Raw genomic sequence first — 27287 nt, 5'->3', positions numbered from 1 at the left:
ATATTTTAAATTTCATTCCAGATATTTGACACAAATGGCATAAATATTCTTTCATTAGAAATCGTGGTCTAAAAAGGTTTATATAAGAGATTAATATTGTGATGACTTATGTTATTTTTTTCAGCTATCAAGATAATTTTAAGTATTCTGCACTGAATTTGGTGTCCTTGCCTGCCTTTCCAACTATGTTTAGCTATGGAATTTAGCAACAAGATTTTTTATTTTTTTTTCCATGTCACTGTAGTGTTGTGTTTAAAATGAAGGTATAATAGGTAGAATATGATGCAGAATGATTCATTTTGCAGAATCTGCAGAATGGTGAAATGATTTTAATTCTAATTTACTTAGCTGGCTAATGAGAGATAAGTGCTAATCCCATGACTTTATTCACTATGAAACCATGACACTAATTATCAATTACTGCAGGACAAAGGCTCTTTGCTAATTGCCTTCCCATTCCCTACATGTACTTGAACATACAAATCTAACATCAGCCAAAATCACTGCTTTGATGTATGCTTTTCCTCATATACAAAAGAGAAAATCTATACATATCACTGAAAGGGTTATTCTATTAATTCCCCCTCATGGATATGAATTTAGTGTTCTCCTTATTTTTTTTCCCCACTGTACATTCAGAAAGATCTCTCTACAAAAAACAAGCAAACAAACAAATAAAACTCTTCTCTTAATTAAGTGGCTGTTATTCATTATGATACTTTTATTTGTTGTTAAAGAGATCTTCATGCACACATTTAGAAATAATTTGATCTTGCAAGAGAAACTTTAATAAAATTAGGCAGCAAAAAGCTAGCAGTAACCTCTGAAACACCATTTCTCCTCCTTGGCGAAAAAGTCATGTAAGTTCAAACAGAATCATCCACAACAAGATCATAAGCATGTATATATTGTTTTCTTACATGCTGCAGTATTGCATATACTATTTGCATCTTTCTAAAATGCCATGCTTTCCCATCCTTTTGAGTTTTTATATGCGATCACTGAGTTATTGACATATCAAGTGTCTTGAAGGTGACAACAGACTCTGAAATTGATCGTACACTGCTAAGTGACACTAGAGCATATAGCTGGAAGGGAAAAGGCACTGGCGTCTCTTTGCCATCCATTGAGACATTGGTTGTTGAGAACTGAACAGCAAGTGAAGTGCTTAAGTACACAACATAGGACTAATTTTTTTCCAAAGAAATTATGGTTTGCTGACATAAAAATAACTTAGTTAACCTCTGAATGTCTGCCACAGTCCCTTTCCAGTTATCTTTATCAGGTGTCTATAAACCCGAGCAGGTTTTTAAATGTTAAGTAGATGACAGCAAAATAACATTTCAAAAAGCAGTTCTGCCAAATATTTTAGAAGATAAACAATATATATGTATATTTCTCAACTTTCTCAGAAAGAGTTAGTATTACTTCTGGGAATCTATCTAACTCTTTCCTACAGCCTCCATTAACTACATGGGAGCTTGCTTGCTTATTGTCTTTAATTTGCTCTGTCTTTGGCAGGGTCAAAGGATAAATTCTTTCAACTTTTATATATATATATATATATTTATTTGTATTCGTACATGTAGCTGAAAATATCTTAGAAGTCATACCCATTACCATTCCTAGAAATATCACAAGATTTTGCTCCTCTCCTTTAAAGGTATTTAAGGAAGAGTTCTATAACATATAGTATAAAGACACATTTAGAATACTATCAGAAGCTCTTGCATCTGCTCTGTCAGAATTCCTATAACACATTCTATTGTAAAAGATTCCACTTTGGAGAAATTCCTGTAAATGTGCATCACATACTGTCTGTCATTCAAAGAAAATAAGGGTTAACCTTAGGCTGACCTCTTGAATAAACAGCAGAGATACTGTGATTGTAATAGAACTTGAACAGAATGTTCATTTGTTGATAAACCAAACATCATTTAGAGCAAAATTTGCTGAGTTGCTAATGTACTAGAAAGTTTTATAATGCTGATTTATCTGAGGCTTAATATAACCAAATGTAACCTGTTCAGATTAGACTTAAGGTGAAATTGTACTGATTTTTTCAAAACATCATTTGGTTTAAATCATAAAAGAATCATAAAAAATAAGGTCCATTTGAAACATCCTTGAAAGTCTGCCTTGCTATCTAGTGGCAGAATCAGACTTTCCTGAAATACTTGTCTCTGACTATGGAAAATATACAATTACTTCTAACAATGTTTAGCTGCCACCCTTTCATATCCTGAGCTTCTTTTGTTTCTGAGTGCTTAAGTCCTCAAGCTTCATCTTGTGTGTAGGAAACAGCACAGTTCCTTCTTGCTTGCAAGAATGCTTTACACTGGAAACAACTCATTTTAACTCCTACTATTGTTTTTTTCTTCAACAAGTTAAAAAAAAAACACAAATTCTTTCAATCTTCATTTGTAGCTCATCTTTTCTAGTCTTCTAGTTATATCTTGTAATGTTTAATTTTACAAATTATTCACTCAAATATTTATCAGTTTTGTACCTAGATTTCATGTCATATTTTCCTATTGTGCCTTGTGGTCCCTGTTGTACCTTATGTTGTTTGTTTTGTGCCATGATCTAATATATCCTTCTAATTATATAGTAATATAATACTTATATCTAATCTTTTCACACAGTATTTAATGAAGTGAACAGCAACTTGTCATATTTCTATCTAGGTTATCAGAGTATACGTTAAAGGAACTAAGTCTGAAACTTCCATTGAAACTTTTACTTGATGTTTAGTCTTCCCTTTGCTTTTTTTATTTTTAAGACGTAGATCTGTTCAGTGTCCAATGGGAATTCACGAAGTGTCAGAGGCCACCCTAGGAATGGAAGGAGCCGATATTGCCATAATGTTCACACCCACTGTGCTTCTTCTCTTTTCTTTCCTTCTCCTCTAGCTGAAGCCAAAGTAAGAAATTACATCTTCAGATACAAAGGCTGTTTTGTGTGTGTGTGTGTGTTAATCTTTGAGAGTAAAGCAACTGCAGACAAACAAACAAAAAGCAAAAGGATAATCAAAAGATGTCAAACAAAGTAAGTCCTCTGATTCCAAAACAGTGAGTCCTTGTGCCACATCTATTCAGAACAAAATTCACGTATTCAGTTCTTCTTGTAGTCTCCTAATTGGTAATTTCAAATTTGCTAATGCTGCATTTGCCCTCAGTTCTTTGCACTTCTTCACTTCCAATTCTGGGCTACCTCATGACTCATGGTTGCTGTTTTTCTATAAAGAGGAGCTGTTTAATTTTCTTATGTCGTCAAAGGACTTCAATATATGGATAGGATCCCTAGCTAAGACTTCAGTTGACAGGTTAAAAATAAAACCAGCAGGAGAACAGCATATTCTCAGAGAAACAGGGTATGATATTATAAACAGTCATGGGATATTAGAAAAAATGGGATATGTAGAATTTCACATTTGATCAATTTATGAGTTGCCAATATCATCTTGTGTAAACCAGCCTGTGAATATGTACATATTAAACAAACACACACACACACACACACACACACACACACAAACACACACTGAAGAAAAACATGGAGATGCTTTGGAAAATGAAGGGAATGGAATGTGGTGCTATTGCAGCACATGGATATCATTGAGAATACATACACAGTCATTTTATGTGTACTTTCTATGCTAAGTGTATTCTTTTCCATAATCCATGAAACCAAGTTTACCATGGCAGATGCTACATCACACATGGTACCTTCTTAAAGAAACATACCTTGTGACTCATTTCCATGACAAACAGCAAACAAACCTGACTGTAATTATCAGATCTTAAGAACTGAATAAATGAGTCAATCTGTCTTCCACTGGCCTAGAATTCTCCTTGACTTTTTGTTGCTATATGCTGTTTTTCCAAGTAATCCTGCAAAATGGTAGCTAATTGCAAAAAGTAATTGAACTCTAGCAAGCAGCCAAGAAAATAAAAAATCTTCAGCATGCATGTGTAACTTTCATAGAAAAAATCTTGCATATTCAGTATTGCTTGCTGAAATAATAATGCATTAAAATGGAAGTAGATCTTTAAATGTTTGTATTAAACAACCATTACTCTTGAAACAAACAAACAAACAAAACACAACACAAAAGAAAGCTCGTGGTAGTATACTCTTAGTTTAACTGCTAGAACTTCAAGATTCGTGTCTATTTAGTCTCACTTGTTAAAGTCAAAAGGCGTGGTTCATTATTTATGGATAAATCTAGTTAGATAGCATTTGATATGATTCTAATTGATTGCCAAGTGGAGATGGTACTGTGTTGTTTTCACAGTGCATTATCAGTATTTTACCATTTGAGTGTGTTTTAAGTATGGGATGTTGACAAACAGATTGACATAAAAACCATACTCCCTTAAATATTGAGCCAAAACAAAGCATTATGACAAAACCAAGGGCTGCAATGTATCATCTAGAGAGTAATAAGTCTCAAAACCGAAAGAGCAAAAAGGAGTGGCAAAGGTACTTACCTCTCCAGTACTTCTGGTTCTTAATCCCCACGCAGAATCTGCTATGGTTCTGCTAACTACAGCTCTACCTGTTACTGGAGAAGACTCTTTCTGTGACTGTAGTTTTGGTTACTAAGGCCTTACTGCCACCAGAAGGCCTTACTAGTCCACCATAACCTATGGCAAAGACCACATCACATTATGTATTCACTCCAAAATAGCCTTGACAATACAGTTCTTCCACCTACAAGATCTGACTTTCCATCTCCAAAAAGAGGGTGGTAGAAAAATAAGGATTTTATGCCCATCTTGCATTAGAGCAGTGGGAAGGGGAATTAAGAAATGAACTAACACTGCAAGAAGAAGGATAATGCTGAAGCAGGGATTTGAACAGCTACCTATAAAGCTGCATTTGGGCAGCTGAACAAAACCAGCCTTACTTCTACTTTTCCTTACAGGCAGACTGTATGAACAGCATTCATTAAAATCTTTTAAAGATTTTTTTTTTTTTCTGCCACCTGAAAGAACCTTGGTTTCAAAGTTTAGGTTGATTAAATCCCTTTGGGACTGAGAACATGTATTTCATAATAATTCAAAGGAATCCTGTAGAGAAAATTCTTATAAACATTTAAGGTCTTAAAAATACATGACGCTAATTTTCCTACCTCAGCAAGACCATGAGTGAAAAGGGAATCCAAAATCTCTGTCTCAGCCTTGTATAATCCTCAAATCATGGGTACATATTTTTTTTCCTCCCTATGTTGTCTCTGTATGTCTTATAGTCTGGACACTGCTTTTCCACTTCCCTTTGCTCTAGGGAAGGGAGATAAATTGAACTCCCTACAGTATCATACAGATAACCAGGCTCACGCAGCATTTGCTTTATTGCTGCCAATGTTCCTCTCAGCTTCTCTCAGGAAATTGTACAATCTGAAAGGGGAGGCCTGAATAAAACTTCACATGTTTCTGCTTCGTTCTGATGAATGTCAACAACATTTTAGAGTAGATTTATTTAGAACTTTTCCCAGATTTGATAATTGAGAAAATATTTAGAGTTCCAAAAAGGAAAAGAAAAAGGAAAAAAAAAAAAAGAATAGGAAAAGAAATGTGTGTCAAACAGAGGGAAAAAACAACCAGAAAAACAATACTTAAATGGATCCATCTGTAGGAAGAAAGGTCTGAATCAATTCTGTGTTTCCTGACAATTGGGAAATCAAATGTGATACTCTGCTCCTTGCCAGCTGCTGTTGAGGGTCTAGTTGCCAAGGAAGGATTTCTGGGCAAGACAGATCTTGGTCTTGATGACAAAGGAAGAGTATGAAAGAGCCATGACAATGCTGGGGATTGTTTGGAGCCAGGGGGTTGAGTGGATGTACAAACTCTCATGGAAGGTGAAATGAAGAGAATGATAATTTAAGGAAAATTTTGAATTAGGTCTGGAATTTAGAAACACCTGCTTATGGTATCCCTGGTGGATTTGGTCTCATGCTTTTCAAACATCTGTCTCACTTATTAATTATTTTATTTATTTTTTATTAAAAAACTCTCCCACATCTAAAATTTCTGACGTTCATACATAGCTCTTCAGGCATTTGGCATTATCAATTTCACTCGTATTGAGAAGCATCTCTTAGCACATTAAAATTTACAAATTAATTAACAAGTGATGGTAAGATAGTCTGCAGGACCACATTTTTGTTTAGCTTGGTACTAACTCTTTTCTGTTGGATTATAGATGCTGACTTAAAATTAGGGGAATAGCAATTTCATTTGATTTTTACTCTAGAAAGCTATCTTTGTTCATTTGAAGGTGTATTTTCTCCTAGATGAAGGAAAAATAAATTCTCAGGTTAATGTAGGAAAAGACTCTGAATAACTGCTAGAGTTTGGGATATATTAATGTACTGTACCATGGTAAAGCTGATAAAAATTTTCCCATATAATCCCATAAAAGTCATCTAGAAGTTTTTGTTTGTTTGTTTGTTTGTTAGTTTTTAATGATTGCCTTTTTAATTTTTGATGTAGAGAAAGTACAAATTTATTTTAGTATAATACATATATATTATACAATCTAGTATAATAAATATATATACATATAATACTATATATATACATATGTAGTATAATACATTTATACTTGTCAAACACAAGTATTTTATAGATGCAGAATTTAAATAAGTAATGTGATTAATAGTGATGCCCAATAAAACTTTCAATGTGTCACTTGTTTATTCCTACTTGAAGATTTTTTTTAATGCGTATAAAGATATTGCTATAGGAATGATAGCACAGAATATTCATATATATTTATGCATGCATATGCATATACTCAAACCAGAGAAAAGCTAACTAAGGGAGCAGGAATATTCTCATTGTATCAATATCAGTTTTGAAAAAAAATACAGTTCAATAAGCAGGGTAATTTAAACCTCATTCAGAAATCCCTTTGCTATTCTGTCAATGCAAGTTACTTTTTCAGCTGTAGATGAACCTGGCCCTTTTCTCCTTTCTAACACCTCATTAAATAAATTCAGGATCTTTCTCAGTCTTATCTTACTCAAGAAAAATACGTTAACTATAATATTGTTTAATGATTTTAGGCATCATTCTCATCTGATTTTGTGCCCAGTTTACTTTATGGTATACAAAGTACACTTGGTTTTATCAGTAAAAGAAATTGATATAACTTGAATACACAGAGGTCCCAATACTGACACAAATCAATATAACCCAATCTGAGTCAATATAACTACATAAATTTGCCACATAGGAAGATCTAACCCAGAGAGTCAATCTGTTCTGTAAAGAAGTGTCATTGTCACAGCTACTTTTCCGACCACAGCAACCATGTCACTCTGACCTTTAAGAAATCTTGAATGCTCTGAAAAGTATCCCTTCTCAATATAAACAACTCATGCTAATATTCCATTTTAAATGTCTGACAGATGGTGTGATGTTATACGCAGAAAATAAATAAAAAAGAACCCCCAAAACGATGAGTCTGACTTTTATTTTCAGTTGGATATTGATACAGACTTTAAAAGAATATTTTTATTATTTCTGTCTCCCTTCAAAAGCAAATAATGTGCTGCCCGCCTTCTTACTATTAACGACATAACTTAAAAAGAAAATCCATATCTGTTCTATCCATTTTATGCTAGAAAATATTTTTTCCAAAGTGGTTGAAAAATTATGATTGAACTGTCTTTAATAATAGGATTGGTTGCCTTTTTTTTTTTTTTTGAACAATCAGTATTTTGGTGAGAACAATATCTTTTTTAATAAGAGACTTTCTACAATATAGCTACCTTGTATGAATGTTCTACAGCACTACAGAATAACTGCAATGCCAATCTAAATATTACCCCACATAACCCTGTGTTTTCAGGGTTCCACACAGTACTGTAGTAGTCCATGGATTTCAGATTTGCTTCTTTCAGGCTCCCTGTGGAAATCCGTTTGTAATGGAGCAAAAAGAATGATCCAGTCCTCACTCCACTGAAAAGGAAGTAAGCACTGTACTACAGGTAACACAGTCTGGAGACGGATCTCAGTTGGGATGTGTCAATTATGAATTTTGATATTTTCTCTTAGTGAATGGAATGGCCATTCTCTAGCTAATAAGTGAATGAATACAAATAATAAGTACAAGGGACTCCCTGTTCTCCGGAATAGAAGGGCTTTGTCAGTTTTCCAAATACTGCCACATCTGTGGTGTAGTGTGGAGATTTATTTCCATGAGATAATTAATTAAGCCAGTTAGAGCAATGCGTACACCAACACAGGTTTATTTATTCTGTCTCTCAATCTGTTACATCTGTTGTCCTTGCAAAACTGACAGTAATTCTCAGTACTAAGAGGTGTACGAGGTAGCTTCCACTACAGAAAAAACACTGAACTCTCTCTCTCTGTGTCCTGTCATATTCATTGAGACAATGGTCTCATCTTCTTTGCCTCACAAAAAGGGGAAATGAAACACTTTCACCTGATCATTCACATCCTTAACTACAATGAAACAAAAAGCTTTCAGCAAAAAGCCTCTGGATTCGAGCTGGGAATTCATTGTCTGCCAGAGGTGAAAAGAGCTTTTAGCAACTTGAAGTAGCAAATGTAATCTGGTTATTCTTTGTAGGATAGGGAAGCAAGGTTTTATTTACACAATACTTCATTTACACTTGTCATACACAAAACTCAGGATTATATTTCTTTCCTCCTTTTCCCAGCAGTATTCAAACAAAGCTTTTAATTCCTTACTGCCTTATGTCATCATTTATAGCTGAGCAAAATGCATGCAAGTTCTGCTGTTCCAAATTTGCTATTTGCTATTCCAAACCCTCCCTGCAAGTGCAAATTACATATGAATGTGAAACCACAGAACAAATGCTAGATTGCCACTTTGACAGAAAATGTAGTACATACAGTGAGGTAACACAACAAGATTATCTGCAGTCTTTAAGGGCCACTTACAACTTCAGCCTGTAAGATCCACTTGTAAGTGTGTAAGGGGTACTTCAGTTTCAGGAGGAGTAAGGGCTGACATTGAAATTTTTGCCAGGACATACTGAGCCAACAGCACTCTAATCCAAAATCGATTAAGAATTAGTTTTTGTATACACATCAGTAATCTTTGGCTCCACTACTGTCATCCTTTCCCTAGATCACCTATCTGTGTTTGCCTATTTCTCAACTATCCTCAAACAAGCTTCTACTCCATCATTTTGCTTACTACATATATATATACATACATATATATATATGTATGTTATTAGCATTTTTAAATCAGTTTCCATGATTAAAATTCTAAAGCCTCTACTAAATCTCAAGGTAATTTTCTCACACATTATTTTTATAAGACATTTTACCTGATCAAAATGTTTCCTGTCCTCAGAAGATTTCTGGCAATAGCATTGTTAAACATAATTTTAGATCTACAGGAAGAGCATGTTTGTCTACCGACCTAAGATCTGTTTAGAAGATTTTTAATTGCTGCAGTGTATTTACTTGCTGATAATGCATAATGTTGTAAACTGTAAAATTCTAATATATTATTTTTATTAACAGCATCTAGTTGCTCACACCTTAAAGTTTATCCATCTGCTAGTTAATTACATCAGAGTTCTGGTTTGTTGATAGCTTCTTTATGTCTCAATGGCTGCTTTACCTGTTCTTCTGCCTTCTTACACAGATGTCTTGTGCAATGAAACAGATATGTCTATCAGTTTCCTCTGAGAGTAGCCAGTAAATTATTCTGAAAAGTGACAGAGAGATGGATAAACTACAACAGTTCCAAACAGCACTTTCCAAGCCAGAGGGCATTGGGAGATAGGAAGAAGGGAGTATCAGAAGGGTATGCTACTTTTAGGTGAGATATTTTACTATAGGTCTGTAAAAATAAATAAATAAATAAATAAATAAATAAATAAATAAATAAATAAATAAATAAATAAATAGAGGTGACAAGTGATGTATGAGTGTAATGCAGTTAAGACTGTCACATTTTACTCAGTGGCATGTCTTTCTAGAATCACTTATACATACTATTATACATTTATGGAACTGGGATGGGCATTCATAAAATCACGGAAACAGGGAACGGCTGAGGCTGCAATGGACCCCTGGAGGTCTTCTGGTTCAACCCCCCTAGTCAAGGAGGGACACCTAGAGCAGGTTGCTCCGGACCATGTCCAGAGAGCTTTGGTATATCTTTGGGGATAGAAACTCCACAACCTCTCTGAGTAACCTGTGCTTGGTCACCTTTCCAGTGACAAGGTGCTTCCTAATGTCTACAAGAAACCTCCTGTGTTTCAGGAGCATTTTACATCTTCTTGTGTTTGAACAGAGTAAAAGCTAAAAGGTTTTATGAAGAAAACTTTCTGATAAAGAGTTATCCTTACTTGTATGCTTGTCCACCATTTAATTCATATGCACATATACATGTGCCTATGCATGTATACATATATATATTTTGCTGTATGGATAAGAGCCAGAAAGAAACCATTCCACTTCAGCAGTAAGTTAATTCGTGGATTTTGATAATTTGTTTGACATGTAACAGCTTCACTAACACAGGTTTCATATTGAATCAGAACTTAAGAGAAATAAGATTCAACATAGCCTAGAACAGCATATTGGTAATATAATATAATGATCCACTTGGGGGAGATGATGAGTTGCTCATATGACAATGGTGTGTAGTGCTACACAGTTCTTAATTAAAAGGAAGTAATTTACTTATAGTATGGCTGGTGTAGGAAAATAGCATCCATACCCATAAGTATACCCATACACCTTTCAGTGGTGTACATGTATAAGTCTATACTGCAAATGAAAACTAGAAGATACATTCTTTGGAACCTCCTCTGAAATCTATTTGGAATCTAAGTAGAGAAAAGTTCACTTCATGAAAAATTGTACCTTTCCTTGATCATAGTACCTTTTGGATTTGTCACGAAACAAGTACATCAGTGACTGTCCATCTTGAGCTTCCAGTACTGTAAATTTCCCACTGGTTAGATGTTCAAGTGGAATGATTGGCATAGTTAAATTGACTTCAGTGGTTCTATGTCTGTTTACAGCAAGTAATGATTTAAGCAGTCGTATCTTTTGGTATTTCTACCTGTAAAAATTTCAGCAGAATCCCTAAGCTGCAAATGCTTAGCTAGAAACATTATGAAATTTCATTTTTCATTTGTCAGAATGACAGTTGTCAAAACAGTCTCTAGGGAGTCCACATTTCTCAGGATTCCAGAAGACTGTCATTGTGAGAGTGATGAACTGGACCTTTTACTTCAGTCTGAATGTTATAAATGGCATAGCTTTTGTGGTATTAAGAAAATAGGAACCATGGTACTTTAGCACCAGCCATAGGAGACATTTGAGCTGAGCCACTTCCGTGGCTCTGCAAGAAATGTGATGGTGTTGAAGGTCCGTAGCAGAATGCAAAAGGTTCTTGAATGAGGAAGAAAGAGCCCCAAACTTCTGCCTTCTGCTCCAAGCTTCACCCAATGTATCTTTTCTATGTTTATATTTAGGAAAACTCATAGTGGTATAATTTAAACTGGCATCTAAAAATTTTACTCCTGTGTTTCCAATTTACATCCAAATGTTATAAAAAGTCACTGTAGAGAAGTATCATGGAATTCAAGCCCATTCTGCTTGAGAAAGTTCAGACTTTAAAACTCATGTGATCAGATTTCCTTTCCCTGATTTACTCTCTCAATATACTTCCCACTAAAGTTTACTCATTTAAAGGAAGTGTAAAATGCCAACATGCCTATTCTTCATCAAACCATCTGAGAAAGCTTTTGTTAACTATCAGTTATTAAGGCAACATACTTACTATCAGCATAATGGTTAATGATATTAAGTCCACAACCAAGAAAATGAAACAAGAACACTCCAACTTCTGCTCATATACTATGCCAATATAGTACCTCATAATAGCCAAACATGTATATGCTCCACTATTACTGATTCCCATTCCTATTTAATAGTAAAGCCTACAATATATAGTAGGTATGCAGAAAAAAAATGTTATTGTTCCTGACCAAGTAAATTAACAGATACAAGATCAACTGCTTTTGTTTCAGAGTTTGCATCTTTTCAAATATATTTGCATCTACATTCATTCATACATAAAAACATACACATATATGCACACTCCACAGAATACTACCTTCCATACAATATTACACATACATATACTCTGTATATATATACACAGCTATGTATAATTAAAACAAATATTGTTAAATTTGGGATTTGTAAGAAGGCACTGTGATGTCTTGACTGAAGGCCTTCTCTCAAATCAAGCTCTATTTTGTGAGTTTAAAGCATTGGCAATATTTTCCCAATACCTCATTTTCCAGGATGTTTAATGGTTTTAGTGCTGAATAATTTTCTGATACAGAACAGTTCAAAAAAGGAAGGAAGTGATAAAAGAAGGTCTTTTTTTTGTTGTTATGTTGGACCAGAACAAAACTGGAAATGTTTAATGGACTGAATAAAATATCCTAAGGGATGATGAAATGTGACCTATTATCTAGTATGGAATAGTGCATTTCTCCCTCTTGTTAATAGTAGACTTACTATAACATTGCTGGAGAACCAGAGCCAATCATTGTCTGATCTTAAATACTAGGGCCAATTTAACTTCTTCCCAGAAAAGCATGGGGGTGAAATGTCAAGATAAAACTGCCGCCACACAGAAATTTGTGTATTATCCTCTTGGCCCCTGGGTCTACAGGTACGTGAGGGGGCTTGACATAGGGTTGGCTCACCATAAGGACACTAAAGAGCTACAGGTAAATCCACTTACGACATGATAGTCGGTCAGACAAGGGGCAGTACTGAACAGTGATTCTTCCTTTTCAGTCTCTTTTGCTTTCTGGCAAAGTACAGCTTCAGTTCATAGAGTCATAAAAAAGAATTAAATTAGTCTGTATATTCTGTGCTTCTGGCAAGCCTAATGAGGATTTCCATGAGCAATAGCATCTCCATTTCCTCGGGTTAAAAAGAAAAGCAAACTTTAAAACGGAATGGGAGACAGAAAATATATTTGTTCACTGAGATATAAACTATATCTACAAATAAGATTTGCATTAATGATTGCTACCTTGTAACTAGTATATATGTATATGTTATATAGGTAAATATGTATAAATACACACAGGATGAAATATACATATTACATATACTGAACCACATCAAATAAATCAAGTAAAACTCCATTTAAACACAAACACACATACTTATAAACACCTGAATTGAAAATGCAAAGGATTAAAGTGTGTAATCCTATTTACTGAATATTTCCACTGAAGTTTATGTATACAGAAACATGAAGGCACACTTAGAAGTGTCTGCAAAACTTGAACCATAGTCACCATATATATATTTAATCATTTGATCTTTCTAGTCTCTAATGTCTTTCCTACTAATACAAAGTAACTTAACTTACCATACCATATGTGGTGATAACAGACAGAGGACCTGTGATGTTTCCATCAATAACAGAGAGGTGACTTACTGAAAACTCTTCAGAGGTGAGCCAGTGCATGTGGTTAGTTTGTGTAAGCATGCTGCCATTCAGCCCTTACCAAAACCTCCTCATCTTATACTCCAAGTAAAAAACAAAACTTACTCTCCATGTAAAAACAGTCTGAGTAGACACATTCTGCAAAAGGTTTCTGTCGGAAATCTCTCTTCACTTTCTCTGCCTTCTCTCCCTTCTCAATGCCCCAGATTGATATGACTGACAGGTCCTGTTTCTGATAACTATACCTCAAAAGAGGGAATGGTGCAAATTTGGGGTCAGGCCTTTGTGGCTGCATATTAATACTCATTTTACTTTCAGTGTAACTGGGGATGATGACTCAAGGTGCAAAGTGATAGAGAATCAGGATCAGGTATCTAGAAGATTTGTAGATGACAGTGCAATCAGCCTGCATTTGTGAGATCACACGATTTATTTTGGAGTGGTAATTCTTGACAAGCTGTGAGATTCTTAACAATATGACTAGCAAACTTCTGAGTAAAAAGTCTTGTCTTTCCCAAACAATGTGACTTATAACCAATAGATGAAGACATGAAAAAGAATATGCAGGGAATTAGTACTATTGTTCACGTTTGATTAAGGATAAAAGAAGATGGACAGTGAAAGGGAAATGATTTGAATTTTTTAATCTAGTACTGCATTGATTAAGAGATCAATAGTAATAGTAATAAATAGTGAAGCATTATATATAAAATTAAAGCAAAGGTAGATTCACAAGATATATTTATATCAATAATTTTTCCCATATAGTCCTTATCTGAGTACAACTTTAGTTCATGGAAAGAAAATCTAGTGTGGGTATCATTTAAATAGAAATCATGATAAAGAGTAGTAACTGAATAGAGATGGAGTTAGGCATGTGCTTCTCATAGATAACTTAAAATAATATATATATATATATTTATTTTTTTCCTGTAGCAGTATGGAAAGTCAAGTTCTTGTGCCAGGAATATTTTCTGAAGAAAATCTTGAGACAAAATATGTTCTGAATCTTTCAGTATCCAGGGATGTCCTGGAGCCATGAGTTTTTTTATGTTCAATCTGCTGGGTAAAATACAGTCTATAAAAATACCAACAGTCAAGATTAGTAATATTTATTCAGTAGTTTGTGCTAGCTGCCATAATAGCCAAGATAAATTACTTGGTTTCTTAGCCTTAGAAGCTGTTGTTAAGCCAGCTCTTTTTAGGTTTTGTCTATTAAAAAAAAAATGCTGTATTGAGAGTAGGATTTTTGGGAATGCTAGCTCTGTCTTTCAGGTCAGCCATAATAATCATATTTGGATTTCCAAAATTGTGACTATGGTTGGTATGCTTCCCTTCTACTCCAGCATAGAGCAAAATGCCTGGATGCTCAAGGAAGAACTGGGTGGAAAAGTACATTACCAGCATTACTTGTCATTCCTCCTCAGCACTGTAAAAAAATAACACAATTCATCTTTAAGGAAGCTATTGCCATTGGCTTTAGCAGGATTATCTGTTTCTACAGCTGTACCACAGTGAGTGTGAGTCTTACCTCCTGCACAAGCAGTTCTGCATCAGTTAATTTTGAAAGGTTTTCCATACACTCGGAGAGATGGTAGAGAGTAACGAAGGTTTGCTTGTCTTCCGTATATTTCATCTGCCATTGTCTAGCTGGGTTAAAAGTATGCACATCTCTGTGCAAAGATTCAGACAAGCTCCTACAGCTAATTTTTATAACTAATAACTTGATTCTGACATTTCTGAACAGTGCATTATAAGGCTTGTCTTTTGGCCTGAAGCAGGTAACAATGTTGTATGAATGACACCCTGACTGATGACATAATTGTGAAGAAAACGGGGGACTGTGATACTATAATGTTTTATTGGGAAAGCTGAATGGGTGCCAGTGTGGGATGACAGTACAGAAGGAGGTATCATCAGTGATCACAGCAGTTTCTGTCCATTTCAGGGAAACGGAAAGAAAGAATGGTTTAAATAAGTTATTCCACTTAGCTGCCTATTCTGCAACACTGTCTTTCATATGTCATATTTCCCTCTGTATTTCAATGCTTACTCTATATTCCAAAAGACTCCAATATTTCTTCACCTTCAGTTTGTAACATTTGGTTTGAGCTACATAAGCAATAACTCAGCCTTATTAGAAAAAAAGAAAGGTTCAGTCATTACTCTTTCAGAGACATGAAGCATTTCATATTACTTACCGCTTAAAATCCTGAAAGCATCTTAATTCCAGGGGGACAGAAATTCACTCAGACTTGCAGAAAAAAAGAAAACAACCAACCAACAACAACAACAAAAAAAAACAGTGGAATATAGGTAACGAGGCTTTATGTGTCTCTTATTGTTTGTTGCTATCATTAGGATTTTTTTTTTCAGTTGCAGTTTTAGAATAATAAATAAATGTATCTTACCTCAAGTTTCAAAATGTAAGCAACATTAGAAGGATGTTGTGGACAGCTTAACATTTACCCCTGTGCTGTGTTAGTTCATGGATTTACCTGTGGGTGGTCAGGTGATGGCTGCTGTTGAAAACATGCTGTTGAAGTCACTAGGATGGCTCAGCTAACTGAACAGCTATATTGATGGAGCCTGGACACCTTAACTTCTTGTGCTGTCACACAAGAGTTACACCCCACTGGTCAGTTGTGAGTATCCAGTTCTCAGTGGGCTCAGTGTATACGCTGATAGAGGAGAAACCTTTCTCCTCTTTTATCTTTTCTCTAATGCACTTTAAAAGTTCTGTGCATTGGGGTCATCCTTTATGTCAGCTTATAGTCATTAGTCACTCTCCAAGCTATTGCTAGTTTTGTGGTTTTGTGGTTCTGCAGGTAATTAGGCTTAAAAACAACCTAAACTCTTAATTGAATAGCAAAATCCCTTCCTTCCTTCACAGACCTCTGAGAATATTCAGCAAGCCTGTATTACTGTAAAAACCTTGCAATATTTACCTTCAGAGAAAAATAAAATTGCTGCCATTTTTCCTTTGCAAGCAAACTGAAAAGAAAATAACAACAGTCCTAATTCAACAAGAGGACCTGATATTGCTTCTACTTCAAAGTACTACTAAACAATGCTCAGATTGGCAAGGGCACTCTCAAGCCCCTTTGATCCAACTCAAAGCCTCAGGTTCATACAGAATTTCTCATACCACAGCTATAAATACAGAAGCAACAATGAAATATCATCTACGTGTGTCTTTTGCAACTGCTATTAGAAGCTAAGTTACTCAGAAAGTCCACTTTAAGGATGAAAAGCAGCTTTTGTATCCCATATGGGAACCATTATCAGCTACAACCTGTTAACAAAACACAATGTTGGTCTAATAAAAATGGTTTTCCAAGTTTTTCAAAACATTCCACAAAAACTTCTTACATGTTTTCCTTTTATTTCAACAGATATTATTCATTATTTGCCTTGAAAGTTCCAATTTATATTCAGAACTATCTCCCTAAAAAACTTCAACAAATTCATATTGCTGTGAAATATAGTGTTAATTCCTACATCATGTATCAGACACAAAGAAAGGATATATTATTTTCTTCTTCAATAACTCTTTAGGAAAGTCATTCAAAGCCAGAAAATATTTATTGTACTAATCTGTAAACACAAAGGTAAAATAAAATTGTGCCAACCAAAAGAAGATATTTAAATATATGTGATACCCAAATTACGTGGTTACTGGGATTAAATGATTTTGTAATCATTTAATGAAAAAAATGTGGAAAATACTTTTACTATATGAGAGAACTCTCATACATAACTAAAATTTCCTACTCTTTAAGGAATGACAGATTAGTTGTGCTAATAAGTCAAATGTGGCCAGCCAAATGAAAAACCTTCCAAAACCTTCCATAAAGAAAACCTACAATCTGTTAGGAACTATGTAAAGCTCTGGACAATTTCTCTTGCCAGAAATTCCAAGAGAGAAGAAACAGAGACATAGATAATGTAAATGGGTATTTCCTGAGAAAGTATTATCACCATAAACCAGCTGAACAGGTCTTTTGACTTGTCTCTGGAATTACCAGATGAATAGAATGAGAGTAATATCTGCCTATTTTGAGAAGAAAAAAAAAATTTTAAAAAAAATGGAATGCAAGAAGCTGCGGAGCACATCAGCTCACTTAGGTCAGTCATATGAATTACTCATAAGTTACATTAGTTGTAATGGCAACTTTACTCAGGTCAGACATATGTATATAAATAGACAGGTGATAACAGTGATACTGCAGACTTATGTGAGAGGTAGTGACCCCAAGGTAGAGCTATTCGGAATCTCCTCCTTAAGTTGAAAATGCAGGTACAAGCTCCATCTGCCTTTGATGTAGAATAACAATCAAAATTACAATAGTTTTGTTTGGGTATACAGTTAATGCTGCAGAAGGGTGACAACAAAAGGAATTATCCTCCTGAGGTTATTTATTTGCTTGTATATAAATATACATCCTAAATTACTTATCCCGGAAGGCTCCATGATAGGTTAGCTGAATCAAACATTGCGCATACCTGGATAGCTACATTTAATGTTACATACGGGGTAATGGTACAGTTCAAATAGTCATAATACTAGGTTGTTGAAATATAATGACAAAGAGCGTCCAGTATTCAGGTGTTTAAAAATCTATTCATTGTGTAACAAACCAAAGCTACTTTTAAAACATATGTTCTTCAATGCTGTAGATTGTGTATTTTTCTGAAGACAAAATTTATAATATTTTTTGCTTACATAAAGGTCTGATATTTACCAAAACTAACACTCATTATAGATAGTCCCTTTTGATTATTATAGCTGTATATTTTTTGTACAGAATATTCTAGATTGAAGGAAGCTCCAGAACCAGACTTTGAGCAACTTTTAAGATGAATATTTTGCAGAACTGCAGCAGCAGAATAGCAATTGTGCTTTTAAAGACTATTGACTAGACACCTACTATATGTAAAATCTTTTCCCTCGGGTTTGCATTTTGTTGTTGGATTGTAGACTGAGAATAAGAAGGACTAGAGTCACACTGTTGACTCTGCCATTAATTCGTGTAACTGGTTTTGAATCTATAAAGTGCAAGTAATTATTACTCACAGTGGTCTGAAACTAATTCCTTCCACACCATGTTGGGTTTGTCAACACTAGAGAAAAGTTTTCTTCAATTGAGTATTGTATTACAATTTCAAATTGAAATTAAACTCTAAAATTTGTCAAAATGGTTGAGATTTCCATGTGTAGTTTTTCAAATAGTTCTGTCTTTAATGTAAACTTATCACTTATTAAATGCTTTCAAAATAAGAGGAGAAATAGAAACGTATATGAAATCTATTAACAAATAAAAAAGCCAATTAAACTATTTTCTTCCATTAGGCATTTACTTGAAATAATAACAGTATATTCATTTTTCAGCAATATATAGAGTGAGATTATTCAATTTTTCCATCTTTTTTATCAAGGGGAAAAATTTTTAATTGTCAACAACATCACACCACTTTGTGTAATGAAAAATAATGAACATAAGCTTCAAAATATAATTTATAGAAATTATTGACAGATAAAGAATTTGCTAAAATTAAAAATCATTTTATGATTATTATATTTCAGTGGTGAGTTCAGACTCGTAGTATCTTGAACTGTATCATTTCACCTGGTTTGGAATAATGTTGCCATCACTGAAATGTGGTGGGACCACTCCCATGACTGGAGTACTGCAGTGACTGGCTACAGGCTCTTCAGAAGGGACAGGCAGCACAGAAGGGGTGGTGGTGTGGCTCTTTGTATTAGAGAGTGTTTTGATGTTGTGGAACTCGAGGCTGAGACTGGGAATGATAAGGTTGAGTCCCTATGGGTTAGGATAGGCGGGAAAGCCAACAAGGCAAGCATCCTGGTGGGGGTCTGTTACAGACCGCCAAACCAGGATGAGGAGACGGATGAGGAATTCTACAGGCAGCTGGCAAAAGTTGAGAAATCGTCGGCTCTTGTCCTCGTGGGGGACTTCAACTTCCCAGACATATCCTGGACATGCAATACAGGTCAGAGGAAGCAGTCTAGGAGGATTCTGGAGAGCATGGAAGATAGCTTCCTGATGCATCTGGTTAGTGAGCCTACCAGGGGAGGTGCCCCACTAGACCTTCTGTTCACAGAGAAGGACTGGTGGGAGATGTGGTGGTCGGGAGCTGTCTTGGGCAGAGTGACCACGAAATAGACCACGAAATGGTAGAGTTCTCTATTCTTGGCAAAGTCAGGAGGGGGACCAGTAAAACTGCTGTCTTGGACTTCCAGACGGCAGACTTTGAGCTGTTCAGGACACTGGTTGGCAGAGTCCCTTGGGAGGCAGTTCTGAAGGGCAGAGGAGTCCAGGAAGGCTGGGCACTCCTCAAGAAGGAAATCTTAATGGCTCAGGAGCGGTCTGTCCCCACGTGCCCAAAGACGAGCCGGTGTGGAAGAAGACCAGCCTGGCTGAACAGAGAGTTGTGGCTCAAGCTTAGGATTAAAAAGAGGGTTTATAGTCTTTGGAAAAGAGAGTGGGTCACTCACGAGGACTATAAGGATGTTGTAAGGATGTGCAGGGACAAAATTAGAAACACCAAACCTCATCTTGAGCTCAATCTGGCTACTGCTTTTAAAGATAACAAAAAATGTTTTTTTAAATACATTAACACGAAAAGGAGGACTAAGGGGAATCTCCATCCTTTACTAGATGCGGGGGGAAACTTAGTGACGAGCGGTGAGGTAAAGGCTGAGGTGCTTAATGCCTTCTTTGCCTCAGTCTTTAGCAGCAAGACCAGTTGTTTTCTACATACCCAGTACCCTGAGCTGGTGGAAGGGGATGGGGAGCAGGATGTGGCCCTCACAATCCACGAGGAAATGGTTGGTGACCTGCTACAGCACTTGGATGTACGTAAGTCGATGGGGCCGGATGGGATCCACCCAAGGGTGCTGAGAGAACAGGCAGAGGAGCTGGCCAAGCTGCTTTCCATCATTTATCAGCAGTCCTGGCTATCAGGGGAGATCCCAGTCAACTGGCAGCTAGCAAATGTGACGCCCATCTACAAGGAGGGCCAGAAGGTTGATCCGGGAAACTATAGGCCTGTTAGTTTGACGTCAGTGCCAGGGAAGCTCATGGAGCAGATTATCTTGAGTGTCATCACGCGGCACTTACAGGGCAACCAGGCGATCAGGCCCAGTCAGCATGGGTTTATGAAAGGCAGGTCCTGCTTGATGAACCTGATCTCCTTCTATGACAAAGTGATGTGCTTGATGGATGAGGGAAAGGCTGTGGATGTGGTCTACCTTGACTTCAGTAAGGCTTTTGACACCGTTTCCCACAGCTTTCTCCTCGAGAAACTGGCTGCTCGTGGCTTGGACTGGCGTACGCTTCACTGGGTTAGAAACTGGCTGGATGGCCGGGCCCAGAGAGCTGTGGTGAATGGAGTCAAATCCAGTTGGAGGCCGGTCACTAGTGGAGTCCCCCAGGGCTCAGTACTAGGGCCAGTTCTCTTCAATATCTTTATCGATGATCTGGATGAGGGGATTGAGTGCACCCTCAGTACGTTTGCAGATGACACCAAGTTAGGTGCATGTGTCGATCTGCTTGAGGGTAGGAAGGCTCTGCAGGAAGATCTGGATAGGCTGGACTGATGGGCTGAGGCCAACTGTACGAGGTTCAACAGGGCCAAGTGCCGGGTCCTGCACGTAGGGCACAGCAACCCCAAGCAGTGCTACAGGCTGGGAGATGAGTGGTTAGAAAGCTGCCTGGCAGAGAAGGACCTGGGAGTATTGGGTGATAGTCGGCTGAATATGAGCCTGCAGTGTGCTCAGGTGGCCAAGAAGGCCAACAGCATCCTGGCTTGCATAAGAAGCAGTGTGGCCAGCAGGTCTAGGGAGGTGATTGTCCCCCTGCACTTGGCACTGGTGAGGCCGCACCTCGAGTACTGTGTTCAGTTTTGGGCCCCTCGCTACAAGAAGGACATCGCGGTGGTCGAGTACATCCAGAGAAGGGCGACCAAGCTGGTGAGGGGTCTGGAGAACAAGTCTTACGATGAGCGGCTGAGGGAGCTGGGATTGTTCAGCCTGGAAAAGAGGAGGCTCGGGGGCGACCTTATCACTCTTTTTAGGTACCTTAAAGGAGGCTTTAGCAAGGTGGGGGTTGGTCTATTCTCCCATGTGCCTGGTGACAGGACGAGGGGGAATAGGCTAAAGTTGTGCCAGGGGAGGTTTAGGTTGGATGGTAGGAAAAACATCTTTACCAAAAGAGTTGTTGGAACAGGCTGCCCAGGGAAATGGTTCAGTCACCATCCCTGAAGGTCTTTAAAAGACGTTTTGATGTCAAGCTTAGTGATATGGTTTAGTGGAGGACTTGTTAGTGTTAGGTCAGAGGTTGGACTAGGTGATCTTGGAGGTCTCTTCCTACCTAGATGATTCTTTGATTCTGTGACGTTTTATATTTATCAAGTATCAAATCATACTCATCAACAATAAAAAAAGTGGACAACGCATAAATAAATGTACTTTCAGAGGGAAGAAAACAAAATACAGAATGCTTTCCTACACTGTGATAAAGAGATATTTGCTAAGCAAAGCATTAGCTAAACTCTGTTGGAAGAGGGGGAGCCTACATAGTCCTTTAACATAAAAATTCAACAAGGGTTTCAACACTGTGTTTTATGCTCCATTTATGCACAGATTTATGAAATCTTTTATCATCACTATTGTGTATTATATGCATATAATTAATTGTAAAAATAATAAGCCATCTTTTTCTCAAAATTATATGTTCAAAATTTTCTTTGCATGGGGAATAGACACGTTTTAAGTTATAAGAAAGTCTGGGAAAGATCGAGATAAATGATCTACACATGGACAAAAGATAGCAATAGTTGTCTGAACTTTTTTTTTTTTTTCAAAAACAATCATGAACACTATAGGGAAGCAGCTTTTTCTGTTTTCAGAGTACTAAAATATAGATAAATGATTTTGGGAACAGGCAAACAACTCTCACTCGTATAAAGTTATATTTTAACAGTGGACTTAAATATCATCCATTCTAATAACTGTGGTAGCATGTATATACAGAACTAACTCTAATTCAGGTCTAATTAAGTTTAACTCCATGTCAAAGTATTTGCAGGATTAGTGCTTGAGTTTTTCCTTTAGAATATAAACACAATTTCCACCTTTTATTTTTCTCTTTTTAATAGCCTTCTGAGAAACAAGCAGTATGACTTATGCCAATAACCTTAATTTGCAAAATGCGACTAATTTTTTTCATGTACAGGATATTGTCTTAGGGATAGACAATTACTTATTCTCCCTCTACATAGTAAAAAAAAAAAAAAACCTGCAAAATATTGCTGCAAATCAAAAAAAGTTTTAAGAGATTTTTAAATTCTAAGTACAATGCAATGTCTGCTCCATAGAATTCCTGCTCTCATGCAGCCAAGCAGTAAAATTTCAAGACCTATAGAGAAAGTTAAATATTGGCATTGTATTATTATTATTATTATTATTATTATTATTTACACTATCCAGTAGTCCTAGAACATGTATGGCAGATAACAAAGCATTGGCAATGACCTTTTTTTTAGGATTCTTGAAGATGTTGCATGGTTCATAAGGGCAACTTATGCTTCAGGAGCTGGTGAGGTAAGTAAGAGAACAAACTATTAAAACTGATATGCTAATTACATTTTATTCCAACTTTTAAGTCTTTTAAGGATCTTAAGTCTCTAAGGTGTTCAAATGCAAATGGGGCTAGCATTTAACAAAGGATAGCACAAAAGATGTTTCACTGCTTCTAACCAAATAATGTTTTTAGAAAATTTGGGATATTTCTTACAGAAAACATGCTTTTATACATATTATCTAATCTCTTCCTACTGAAAATCAAAGGAAGATGGCATGGAGTAAAAGCACCAACATGATCTGTAAGAAGTCCATACCATAACGTCTTCTGCCTCCAGGATGTTTCCATGATAATCAGAAAGAAAACCAGGACCGATTTTTCACCTAATTTCAGGGATTTCTCATTTGAAGTTTCTATGCCCCATTAGCAATTATTATTATTACGTTCTCATTTGTTGTGTCTTACAGCAGCCTACAACATGCACAGTCTAAAACTGCTTGTCAATGGTAGTGCAGGTACTCAGCTGCTGGAGCACAAATCCAGATGTTCCCAGGAGGAGAAATCACGAGAACATCCGGCTTTGTGTCATCTGCAGATACTCACCTTCTTCATGAGGAGTACGTGTGCTAAAGCTTGCTTCAGTTCCACTTGAAAGAGTGGGAAATGGATGGCATTTTAAGTCTTTTGAGTAATATGGGTGGCAGCCAACACCAGGAAAATGAAGAGATTTTCTAGCACAGTTTCTCTCTTTGGAGACAGGATCTGTGACATTAGTGTCTTCCTTGAAACATGTTTAGCTAGTCTTGTCCTAGAGATCACTTGCCATGCCCTTCTCCTGAGGAGTTTCATTCTGCTGTGTAAAAGTTGTTAAAATAAATGAGCAATGTTCTAGGGTGCTAATTGCATCAAACTACATCACCCCCCCCCAACCCCCCCCCCCCCCCCCCCCCCAAAAAGTGCAAGAAACTATTGACAAGCTGAATGAAACCAACAAGCATTATCTCCTGATCCCAAAAGCAGCACAGATGGTTCTTCACCAATACTTTTCCCAGGGGCTTATAAGATAACCTGTATTTATTGGCCTGGGAGCAAATATATGCAGAAAGCACTTCACCTGATACTGCTTCTAGCACAAGACAATATTAAAAAATATTCTTTTAAGTGTTTCTGCTGCTGTTTCAGGGAAATTTCAGAGAAAAATGATAGGACCCTTTAAAGGTTGGTGTAGTATGTCTTCTTTTTTTTCCTAGCAATCTGAGAATCCTGTATTTGTACTGAAAACAATTCTACTTACTGCTTTTTAAAAACTTCTAACTGAAAACCTCTACAAAAGTTATAAGCGAACGTCTATTTTGAAGATTTCCACATTTTCCAGCAAACATGCACTGGGAAAATTGGACTGGAAAACACCCACTTTTGAAATTATATTTCCTCTTTTGATTAGGTAATTCTGGAATCAAGAACATGTGAAATTATTTTCTGGAACAACAACAAAAAAAAGTATTCTGATATTTTCAAATGACAAAAGTAAGAAAAATAAATAATAATTGTCTTCATGATCTGGTCCAGAGATCTTGTTATTCATTCATATTTTAACATAAATTACTTCATTCTTTTTAGCTGTTGCTTTTGGTCTTTGTGAAATCTTTTCTAGAGGAACAGGACTTGAAGAATTTATGAATGTTATAAAACACATATTCATATTTATTTAAAAAGATGTTCTTTAAGAGGATTGGGTTTAAAAATAACAGGCCTTGAAACACACTGACTATGACCAGTGTCTGGCCAACATCCTAACAATGACATACAGATCCTTCTGGCTCCTTCATACCATTTTCACAGTAGTACATGTTAACTCACCTGTTGTATTAACGGCTTGTTACAATATAAACTCAGATTCAGTGTTTTCATTAGATTACCACATGAGAATCCTGCATTTAGTAGCAGCACAGGTAGCCTGGGATCACCTGTTGCAACCATAGAAGGAGATTCCAAAATCTTTGCCACCTACTCTGCCCAATAAATGAATAAAAAAATTTACAAGATTGAACCTCTGCAAAAGCTGTTTTACTGGTTGATGACATCACACGTGAAAGCTGTCAATACCTTTGGCGCTAGGTATAATACAAGTTTTCACAACTGGTGTCCAAGCTAAGCAGAGATCAGCACATCTGTTTTAGTTCTACAGTACAAGATGTAAATGTTTCCTTCATTGTTCTGTTACTACAAAATCTTTTTCTATTCTTGTCAAGTTCGCTGTAAAGTATCAACATACATGTGACACACAGGCCCTCTACAGCTTTGAGACTCTCATGATAACTACCAAAAAACTACATGAAGCCTCCTCAGAGTCTGCTGTGTAGGAACTATGTGGAATGATTGTCATGATAACCTTTCAGTCTTGGTAATTTTACAAAGCTTTCCTTGTATTAAGTCACTTATCACAAACTATTATTAACCTGACAAGCCATTAAAATGTAACAATTAAATACTGTCACACTTTTAAATATTATCTTTACTTCTGATTCACTTCTGTAAATGAATAGCATGACAAATTGTACTGCAGTGACCTGACACAAAATATGTAGGAGTCTCTGGGTGTATTTCCATTAACTGTTTAATGTTTTGCACCAGATACCTAGATTTTTATAAATGACACTAACCATATGTTGCTTGTACTTAAACTGTTTGATTTTGGTAATAAAAGCAACATTTTGTAATAGAAAATAAGAACGGTATTCCTTTTAGCTAACATACCAGTACTTCCATTTTATCTTTCAATGTAGTATAAAAAACAAAGGAGCACTTATAAAAGTAAAAGCATTTGGAAAACATCTGTTTAAAACTAAGAAATTCTCATATTGATTAGTAAAACAGTACACCTGTTCTTGGCTATTTATAATGAAGTAGTTCAACAGAGGTACAAAACCTGCAGGTGAAAATTGCACTTAAATATAAATATTGAAACTAAAAGGCTGCACCCAAATACATTTCAAATAAATTCCTAATTGCACACAAGTGCCAGATTTCCTGAAGTATATAGGTGGTAAGTATAGTTTACCCCCAAATATTCAAAATACTACTCTAAAAAAATTTGCGCAAAAGTTGGTTTACAGCAAACATAGAGAGTATATATGCCAAACTCGATACCTACTTCAAAATGAAGGCATAGAATTTAACTGATGGGCATATTTTACTCACCTCTTACATAAACCAACCTAGTATAAACTTCAGGCCAGATGTTCTGCTGTGTATCTGAATTTCTTCTCCAACTCGTGTCACTCTAGCATTAATGTTTTCTACGTCTTTGATTTATTCTTGAAAAAAAAAGCATTTACAAAACCATTGATCTAATTAAAGATGACAATGCCTTCCTTTACGGCAGATTAAGTCTTGTATTTTCTTGAATAAGTCTTGTATAAGCCTTGAACCTATACATTACACAAATCAAAAAATATAACGAAATGAAGAAAATATATGGATTTTTCTTATGAGTTTATTTATTTATTTATTTATTTATTTTTGCCAGTGCACTAAATCCTTGCAGAGGCCAAACAGGAGAATAGACAGAAGAAAAAGATCTGCCATGCAATGAATAAATCCAGGAAATCATTTTGCCGTTTGTTTGTAAAGGGAAAATTAGTCAACATAAGTCACTACTTAAAATTATTTATGTGAAATATTTGTAGCATATAGAGGCCTTAATATTTGTACCCAACAATATATTTATGTATATATATATATATATTTAAATATGCTACAATATCATCTTAGACAGGATTTTGTTGCTATGCTTTAAAACTTGACAAATTGTTTTCCTAAAGGAAGAATTTGGGAAACAGTCTTTCTTATTCTTTCTCCACCTCCAGCCTCCTTCGTTCACACTAAGTCAATCAGTTTGCTCAGCTCCTTATTAATTTCTCTATATCGAATAAAGAAAATATTTTGATTTCTAGTCATTACTGCCCAAGAATCTGTGGTGGGACTCTTGAATAAACATCCACGTTATTTCTGATCTTTTTTTAACTTGCTAAGCAAACACTGGGGGAAAAACATCTGCAGAAAGGTTAACTCCTTAACAGAAGAAGAAATTGTCAGCACACACTGTTGGTCTTCGCCAGCAAGAACAGACTCAGAAATAAAGATTTTCTCATACTACCTGCATGAAAC

Source organism: Anser brachyrhynchus (assembly GCF_964034855.1).
Source record: "Anser brachyrhynchus genome assembly, chromosome: Z".
Taxonomy (NCBI): Eukaryota; Metazoa; Chordata; class Aves; order Anseriformes; family Anatidae; genus Anser; species Anser brachyrhynchus.
The sequence above is the reverse complement of the archived record's forward strand: the minus strand, read 5'-3'. Positions refer to the sequence as shown.